Raw genomic sequence first — 9,865 nt, 5'->3', positions numbered from 1 at the left:
GGTACAGCTGACCGGCGATACCCTGGCGGGACAAGAAGCTCTCGTCCAGCAAGTACGTCGAGCAGCCACGGCCAGTGGAGTCCTGGAATGAGGACCCCACCCACTCGACCTCAAGAGCAACCACCTCGGTGGTCCAAATAAATGTTTTTTCTCTCTCTCTCTCTTACAAAACCTACAGATTGGGATGCATACAAGGACGCTGCAGGCGGGGGAATTACTGCTGCAACCCAGGACGAGGAATTACTCCCGACAATGGCTCATTGTCTGAGGAAATACACACGAATTTCCACTAAAACAGTCAGCTTACCGCCAAATGACGAGGAATCTGAAGGATTGTGTGCCATTCGCAGGCGAGCTGAAAAGAAAGGATTACGCAGAATGCCTTGAAGACCTCCGTGCCTACCGACGGACACAACGTCATATCCGGTGATACCTGTATAAACGTAGTCGGCAAAGATGGCGCGACTGCTGTTCCACGTTGGATGTGCGTCAACCTGTAGCCAAAATTTGGCGGATCCTTAGAGGTATGCGCACGCCGCCCCAACAGCTTCACCCCTTTGCTGCACTCTATCTGCATGAACGAAATTCCCTGAAAGAAATCTTAGATGAATACTGCACACTACTATCAGCGGGTTCAAGGCCTTCGATTTCCTCCACAGACAGTCAGTCTGGCGTGCCACAGGTGGCAGTGCCAGCGTTGGATCTGCTTTTCACAATTGAAGAGCTCACCACCGCTATCGCTGAATCAAACAGGCACACATCTGCGGGCCATGACGAAATAAGCGATGAAGCCATCGCAAAGCTGCCCCGCACCTCCCGCTTACGACACCTGGAATATTATAATTCTTCTTGGATGTCTGGTGAGGTCCCAACGGAATGAAAGCTGGCAAAAATCGTGCCGATTCTGACGCGTTTTAAGCAGCCAACAAGGTACGAGTCTTTCCGGCCCACCGCCCTACTGAGCTGTGTAGGCAAGCTTATGGAGCGGATGATTTACAAACGTATTACATTGGTTCCTTGAAAGATAGAATAAGTTTCCCCAACAAATGAATGGCTTCCGCCAAAACGGGTCTGCTATTGATAGTGTCATCGCCCTCGTCTCTTGACTTGAAGAGGACATTCACGCTGGGCGCATCCCGACGGCCGTTTTCCTTGAAATCAAAGCAGCTTTTGACTCTGTTTTTCGCCACACCATTCTCGCAGCTTTGGCTAGCTTTGGCCTCGGAGGAAAGCTATAGAAGTGGATATAAAAGTATTTAACAGAGCAGAAAATATTTATGAGTACTCCGAACGGACCTACACAATCTTACGCAGTGAAGGGCGTACCCCAAGGTGCTGTGCTCAGCCCGCTCCTATTCAATCTCACCCTGATACGCATAACGAGAAACCTGCCGCGAGGAGTACACATTACAAACTATGCTGATGATATCTGCATCCTGGGCGCATCAGGTTTGCGCTATATCACCCAACAACGACTTCAAAAAGCATTACTGAAGCTATCCATGTATTTGGCTCCCCGAGGTCTTCACCTCTCGCCAGGAAAAAAGCACAGCCATGGCGTTCACACGAAAGAAAATGACCAAATATCCGCTCTTTCTCGGTGGACGACCGCTGCCGCACGTACGGTCTGAGCGACTCCTTGGAATTGTGATAGACAGAAATCACTCTTGGTCACTTCAGGTAAAAAAACTACGTGCGAGGATTGCTGCAGCATCGCAAGTTTTCAAATTCATGGCGGGAACACGATGGGGATGCAACTGCCGCTCAATGGTACTGCTTGAAAAAGCCTATGTTAAAGGCACATTGCGCTATTGCCTACCGCTGCTTCAGAGATTATCACCAGCAAACAAGAGGACTCTCCATGGAAGCCGCGCGGAACAACTGTCTGCAGATTTGCCTGGGCCTCCCGGAGGGCCCTTCAGCCTCGGGAACAGTAGCGGAAGCAGGGTGTCTACCGCTAGATGTCATCACTTCCCAAGAAACAATGAGTACCCATCTTCGGCATGTGCTCCAAGGGAAGGAGCACTTCATGTACCGCGTCCACGTAACCCACAGCAAGTCTGGCTTTGGCCAAGCTGTGCAAATCTTGCACCTTCCTCCGATTATTCAGCCACAGAAATTACTGCCTCCGACTTTTCCTCTCTGGACACTTTCGCCTCTAGGTATAAACCAGTTTGCACCCGGTGTAAATGGGACATAGAGTCACATGCCACAGGCGGCGCTGCTGCAGACCACTCTCCTCTACTTAGCCGAAGAATATACTCAGCACACCCACAGCTACACTGATGCCTCAGCCACTCGGGAGACTTCCTCCTGTGGCCTTTATGTGCCCTCAACAAGACAAGTGCTTTTTTATCGGCTGCAGCGGAGGACATCCTTAACGACAGCAGAGTTTCACGGCATCAAAGAAGATGTCCTCTATATACTGCGCCGAGCGCCTGATCAATGGGTGATTTTCACTGACTCTAAAGGAGCACAACGAACATCGTGCAGTCTGATAAAAAAGAACAATGATCAGCCTGCTTCTTTCGACATTGCCTACTTACATCACTTGGCCATTACATCAGGCCACTGTATCAAATTTCAGTGGATACCTGCTCATTGTGGTGTTCTGGCCAATGAAAAAGAAGATGAAGCGGCACGCAAAGGTCTTCAACACCAAAACTATAAGCGGATTTATTTCACTAGCTCTGATGTTTCCCAACTAGCCAGAATATTTTATTCTGAAGAAAAAGACTGGCAGTGGAGCTTGCCGACCCAAAATTACCCTTTCCTTTACTCAATCGACCCAAATTTCAGATCCAGACTCCCATCCAACATTCCTCGCCATTTGGAAACTCTATATCATCGTCTTCGCCTGAATACCCCTATGGAAACGGCTTACGGTACCGCTTCGGTCAAGTGACAAGTACACACTGCAACAACTGTGGCTCAATTGAAACCCTGGAGCATATCCTGTTTGAGTGTCAAGCGTATGCTGACAGGCGTGCGTTCTATGAACATTGCATGCGTCCGCTTACACAGAGACCTTTGTCATTTGTCTGTGTCTTAGGCCCTTTAGCCTGCCTCACACAACAGAGGCGTGTGATGAACTTTTTATTCACATACTTAAAAAACATTGGTCAACTCGACAAACTTTAGTTCTGCTCTGTCACACTCATGTACCTTTTACGCAGCGAATTATGTCATCTCATTGTAGGACGGTACATACACTGAAGAACTTTACCATAATACGTCGTTGCCCATGAGTCAGAAAACTCAGTGCCCAGTTTTTAAAAACTTATTCCTTTGTTTGCGTCTCTCTCCTCTCTTTCCCCAATTATATATATATATATATATATATATATATATATATATATATATATATATATATATATATACATTTAATGAAAGGCAGAGATTTTAGCCGGCGTACAGACATCGCTGATCGCTGACACGCTACTCTGCGTGGGGTAGGGAATTGGGGAAAGAGAGGAGAGAGACGCAAACAAAGGAATAAGTTTTTAAAAACTGGGCACTGAGTTTTCTGACTCATGGGCAACGACGTATTATGGTAAAGTTCTTCAGTGTATGTACCGTCCTACAATGAGATATATATATATATATATATATCCTGTCTGACTGTGTTTGACGTTCTTTGTTGTCACGTTGCTTACGATACTGCAGTCGCATACTTGTTTGTAAGCTTCCTAGTTCTTCGTCTCCACTGAGAGTCGGTATTTTTTCTGTACAGACTCCTGAACACTTTCGCAAGCCATCTTTTTCTGTCATATTCCTCAGTCGTTCTTCGAAATGAATTGTACTCTGAGCTTCCCTCACCCCAAAACTTGTCCAGCCCATATCACCCTGTACGGCTTCATTTGTAGCCTTCCCGTGAGCGTCCAATGCGAGGTGTCCTACTGACCTTTGGTTGCCATCGAGTTCTCGTTGCACCTCTGACTTCAAGCAAACAATCAAATTTATAAATGCAAGTCCTGAAACAATCACACCTTTCCACATATCCAGGAGCACCTCGTAGCTATTGTATCCCCATAGCGCTCTGTGTTTCATTATGGCTACAGTTCCTCTCCCTACTGTTATTTTTTTCCTGTGTTTCCATATATCTATTGCCTTCGTTGATCCATACACCAATGTGTTTGTATTCTTTTACCCGATGTATTTCCTGGCCCTGTATTGACACTGTATCTTTACTGTTTTCACTGAATACTATAAGACCTCATTTTGTAAGGCTAAATTTCAATCCTGAATTCTCACCTTCCTGTGCACATTCATTAGCCAGACGTTGCATATCACTTTGCCTGCTAGCAAGAAACACAATGTCGTCCGGATAAAACAAACCTGGGAGCTCCTGCTCTAATATCGTGCCCACCTGTTTGTATGAGAGATTAAACCCGATATTGATTCCTTCTAGTGCCCTTTCCATCCATATCATGTACTTCATAAACAGCGGGGATAAAGAGCATCTTTTGAAGATATCAACTTTCTCCTCGCTCCTCATCCTTTTCCATTCAATGCAAACGGTATCTTTTAGATAAATCTTGCTCAAAATCTGTATACAGTCGTTGCCTAAGCCTTATCCTTCCAGAATATTTCACAAAATGTTGCGGTTCACGTTGTTATATGATGAGATAATGGCAAAATGGCACCATCTCGCAGAGATACTAGAAAACATGCAGGAGGAGCAGGAGGAAATAAAGAGAGAAGGCAGGGATGTTAACCAGAAATGCGTCTGGTTGGCTACCCTACTCTGGGGGACGGGAAAGAGGGAATAGAAAGATGAGATAGAGAGAGGTAGGGGAAGGTGGGGGAGGAAAGCTGGCATTGATATCGCGCATGTACGCGGGCGGCCTGAGCAAGTCAAAGGCGTTCAGATAGGCTAGTCGCCCTCAAGGACATGGAGGAAGGGGAAAAAAACTAGGAGGGAGCATCACGTGATTCCGCTAGCCAAAGCCAACCTCCTTTGAAGCCGCCCTGCCGCACTCCAGGGCCTTAATAGGCTCACATAGTTGCCGGTCCATTCGAGATTGTTTGGTACGTGGTAACAATTAGTGGTGCCTGCAGGCTTGCCGTCAAAGGCATGGAGGCCCGTAGGAAGTGTAACGCGTGGGTTTCTTCTACTGCGGGCGTCTTTATTCGCTTCAGTGCTTTGTCTCGAAACGTGGAGAAAGCGTGGGAAGCCATACTCATGACGACATAATTTTCAAAGCATCATTTGCGCTTACTACCACAGTTAGTCGGCGCTCTCACTTCATCCTCCAACAGCTGTTGTGTACTGTAAACTCCGGTGCGCATTTTCTTGCTAATTTTTGTTCCGTTGTCTTACTCATGTATAGGATGAGACGAGATGTTTCACGGGATAGTTATTTGTCGCGTGTTTGCTTAGTAAAACGTTCTGCTTTACGTCTTTGTTTGTGCAAGAAATAACTAGCGTTCTCCTGCTCTCTAAACGCCGAAGTCTTCGGCTTTCCTTGAGATTTACGTGCGGTATTTTGTAAGACTGTGTGGCGCGACGTCATTACGCTGTTGAGACGCGCCTGTTGAATTCTGGCCGGTCTGTTGAGAGGCAGAAGGCATTGATCAGAAGGACAGCGCCCACTGGGACTGCCTGCCTTAACAATGGGCCGACACGGCCTTAAGTATGCTCGAGGTCCCCGGCTTGCCAGTCCATCGTCGGGCCGTTGGGCGCGAGATGGGACGAATTTCTTTCGCGCGGGAAAGCAGTCGCTGCGGGCCATGGACGCTCGCTTGATCACCTGCACATGTTTGCAGGGGCGAGAGACATCATTGTTTCCCAGAAGATGCCCCCAAACGCGGCGAATCGCCGTCGAAAAGGTGGCTTGGTTGCCTTCACACGTTTGAAGGGTGAAAGATTTCTTCGTTCCCCTGAAACCACCCCGAAACGCGACCAGTCGTCCTTGAAGTTGCCCCCGTGGGTTGTTGGTGACAATGCCGGTTTTTTACCCGATGCCTTTATTTGCTAGTCCTGACGTTTGGCTGCTGCTTGCTTAAGCGGCGAACCGCGTGGTGGTTCGGTGCGCTACCTGACTGACATAACAAAGACTCGACTACTTCACACACTTGAATTCCTTCAATCAACCTCGGCGTGCGTTTTCCACCTCCTACTATGTGCGCATATTCCGAAAGCCCCACAGCAGACGCAACCAAAGCGAGCCGACTAAATCTACCGCTTGCCTGTCACGTAATGGCTTATTTCCAATCGTCCCAATTTAAAATTAAATTTTTTATTACTAGGCTCCAAGATTGTCACGTGACGCTCCCTCCTAATTGTTTTCCTTCCTCCATGCTAGAAAACTAGCCTGCTCTTTTTGCGACGTCATTTCCGCGAGGTACGTACACGCGAGAAACTTGGTGGGGACCGCCATGAGAAAAAGCAAGTTGGCTGGAATCACTCTACCTGCGTCACTTTAAACCTCACCTAGACGACGATACGATCTTGCAAAATCTTGCCCGAAGCTGCTCCCCTCCTGAGCTTTGCCTCTTAACTGCGACATATAGTGAGAGCCTAAAATAGTTAAGAATAGGGAAAGCTAACTGCAGATCACTTCTTCATAGCTCCATTACTTTCGTGTTAAACGGCTGTTCGCAGCTTTTTTTTTGGGGGGGGGGGAGGGGGGAGGATGATGAGGAAGGGCCTCAATTGCAATAAGTTGCATTGTTCTGCGGGTCACATTTACGCATTTTTATTGTCTAATGATTTCACTTATTACCGCTTATTTCTCATGGTATCTGTATGCAAATACTTGTCATGTTCTGCACTTATTCTCCTCTATTTCGTACCAACCTCCCGACGCACCTCTGATTCCTTTTGGATCTAGTAAGCGTTCTAAGAACCAAAGCAATATGCATCAAACGAAAACGAGAAGTCGACGTAGGATCGTACCGAAATTTAGTAGGAATACCGTAGATATTGCGTATGTTCTGGGGGGAAAACTTCAGGCGGGTGGATTAAATACGCAAGAAATTACGGAATATCTGCAGAGCCGGCTAAAGTACCTTACAAATGCCTCACAAATTTATAATTTTGAACCAAGCGCTATAGGAGAACAATATTTTGAGCTCCACATTTGACAGGCGGATGTATTTTAGTTCGCTGTGCAAAGTCGAAGTGGGCGCTCGCCTCAGCTAAAGCGATCGCCTTACAGTCACTACGGAAACGTCGGCGCACACACCGGTGCCCGCCCATTGGAGCGCAGCGTTCGGCGACGAAAACGTTCCGCCCACGCCCACTGGAGCAGGCAGAGAAGGACGGGGGCCACGGGCCGCCGCTGTTATCCACGAGACGAAAGCACAACCCTTTGGAAGCCAATCAAACCGATTGCCAGTGGATGGTCACGGACTGTGTACGCTCCCGGGCAGGGCGTATATACTGAGCATGCAGGAAGGAACGATTCAGCCTGCAGGGTTGCGTCCTGAAGCGCAGCAATACAGGCAGGTTGTAAGATGACGCTAAATCTGGGCGCAGGGGATCCGAGCGATACGCCATACGCAACTGTTATTGAAGCGCACAGAAGTTTCGCGCGAGCCCACGAGTGCGACGCAGGCACTCAGGCGCGCGATGAAAATATCGGAGATACCGTAAGGCCGTGGTACTAGCGTAATAGCGGGGTTAAGGGAAAGAGCGTTACCGTTTCGCAAATGAGCTTTGCAGAAAGCAAGTTTTAGTATAGCGTGATAGCACAGTTTACGTATGGAACGCTATTCCATTACGCTTTAAATTTTGCATACATAGTGCACTTAAGTGATTCCGCCTATTCGCCAAGCACTGTGTGTGCGTCGGAAAAGTGCGAGAGACAGTTCTATGAAAGCCGGAAGAACGTGAAGATTCAGCGGTCGGTTTAGGCTCCTCTGGCCTCCTTGAAGCACTTGGGTTCAGGGATAGTAGGGGGAAAGTAAACATGTCCGCAATAAAGATTAGTAAAAGGCGATCGGAGGTTTGGTAGCAGAAAAGTAGGGAGACCACAAACAACGGAGGCGTACAAAATTAAAGTTCCCTGTAGTGGTGCAGAAAGTTTGATGCTGGGAATCCGTGTGCGTGTGTGTGTGTCCGTGTGTGTGTGTGTGTGTGTGTGTGTGTGTGTGTGTTTGTGTGTGTGTGTGTGTGTGTGCGTGCGCGCGTGCGTGCGTGTGCGTGTGTGTGTGTGTGTGTGTGTGTGTGTGTGTGTGTGTGTGTGTGTGTGTGTGTGTGTGTGTGTGTGTGTGTGTGTGTGTGTGTGTGTCCGCGTATTGTACCATACCTTCCTAATTACACATTCTTTTTGCCGTTTTGCGAGCACGTGATCAATTAAGTCAATCGCACCTCCTGTACTTGCCATGGATATTACGTTTGAGGTTTAGTTTAGATCGCGAAAAAAGGGATTTCATATTGTGTGGTGCCATCTTTAATGTGCCCCGTTAAAACAATTTAAAACAATTAAAACAAGACAGGCAATGCAAAGAGCTTGTGGAGTAGCAGAGCGTTAGTTTCACAGCCGTCGGGTTATTTATTTAAATTTATTTATTTATTTATTTATTTATTTATTTATTTATTTATTTATTTATTCAATAATTACTTTGGTACAAACTCGAGGCCAGATAGCTAGCCAGATTAAGAAAAGTGGGTTTGGGTTCGCAATGAGAGGTTGTCGCATTTATAGTCGCATCTCAAATATATCTTCGTAAACAATTCAATTGGGTTGACTATGGAGGAGTATTATTTTGACAAAATGGACTACGAGGCTGGTTAAAAAAGCTTAGAGGCCAGGCAGTCAGATTCATGAATGTGAGTGGGGTTTCGAAAATAGTCTTTGATTTGCTCTGCTGTGACATCGAAGCTCGAACCCAGGAAACAGGACCTAGCACTCATGTGCAACCGACGGGCCGACGCGCTGTCTCAAGAGTTCCTGCACGAGTGCAATTAGTGCTTCATGTGGGGCGTGGGCCGGCGACAGCCAGTGAACAGCGTCCTGCGCCCATCTCGAAGCAAAGCAAATAGCGTGGAGCGTAGACACGGTCGGTATTGACATTATTGTTCGCGCCGCAGTACGAGACTTGCTAACAATGCTGAAGCCGAAAAATATGTTTTAAAAAATCTGGGTCTTTAAGAGCCAAAGCTACGCTACGATTATGATTGGGGGGAATCAGGGTTAATTTTGCCCACCTGGGGTCCTGTAACATGCACCCGATGCACGGTACACGGGCGTTTTTGCATTTCGCCTACAGCGAAATGTTGCCGCCGCAAAAGTATCCAAGAGAGAACAGATGTGCACAGGCTCGGTGCGAGTCCGTCTAACAATGCTGGCTGTCACGTGCACGCACATGAAAATGACACTATTATAGATTCATCGCGTTGCAGACCCGTGAGGTGGCGTAGTTGTTTTGATGTTGCGCTGCTAAGCCCGAGGGCGCGGTACCAAATCGCAGCCGCGGCGGCCACATTTCGATGGGTGCGAAATACAAAAAACGCCCGCGTAGCCCGTTAAAGAACCCCAGGTGGTCAAAATCAATCCGGAGTCCTCCACTACGGCGTGCCTCATAATCATATCGTGGTTTTCTCACGTAAAGGCACAGAATTCCTTTTTTTCTTTATCGCGTTGCTGTCGATTTAGTAACCGAGAACAATGCGCGCAGATGGCCATCCATGGCATCACTGCACATCATGCGTCTGTAGCTGGGGCTGTATTCTCACGGCAAATCACTGCGCATTCTATGCTCGACAGCTTCTTTTTTCCGGGATTCTCCAACATCCCCGACAAGCGGAACCGCGCTAGCCTGGTTTACCGCCCTGCCAACGGAATAGCAATGTCCATAGTGCAGGTCCACGAAATGTCTATTTCGCTACTAATTATGGAAATAAAAAAAATACGCG

Source organism: Dermacentor albipictus, chromosome 1 (assembly GCF_038994185.2).
Source record: "Dermacentor albipictus isolate Rhodes 1998 colony chromosome 1, USDA_Dalb.pri_finalv2, whole genome shotgun sequence".
In the NCBI taxonomy this organism is placed as follows: Eukaryota; Metazoa; Arthropoda; class Arachnida; order Ixodida; family Ixodidae; genus Dermacentor; species Dermacentor albipictus.
Note: the sequence above shows the minus strand (reverse complement) of the source record.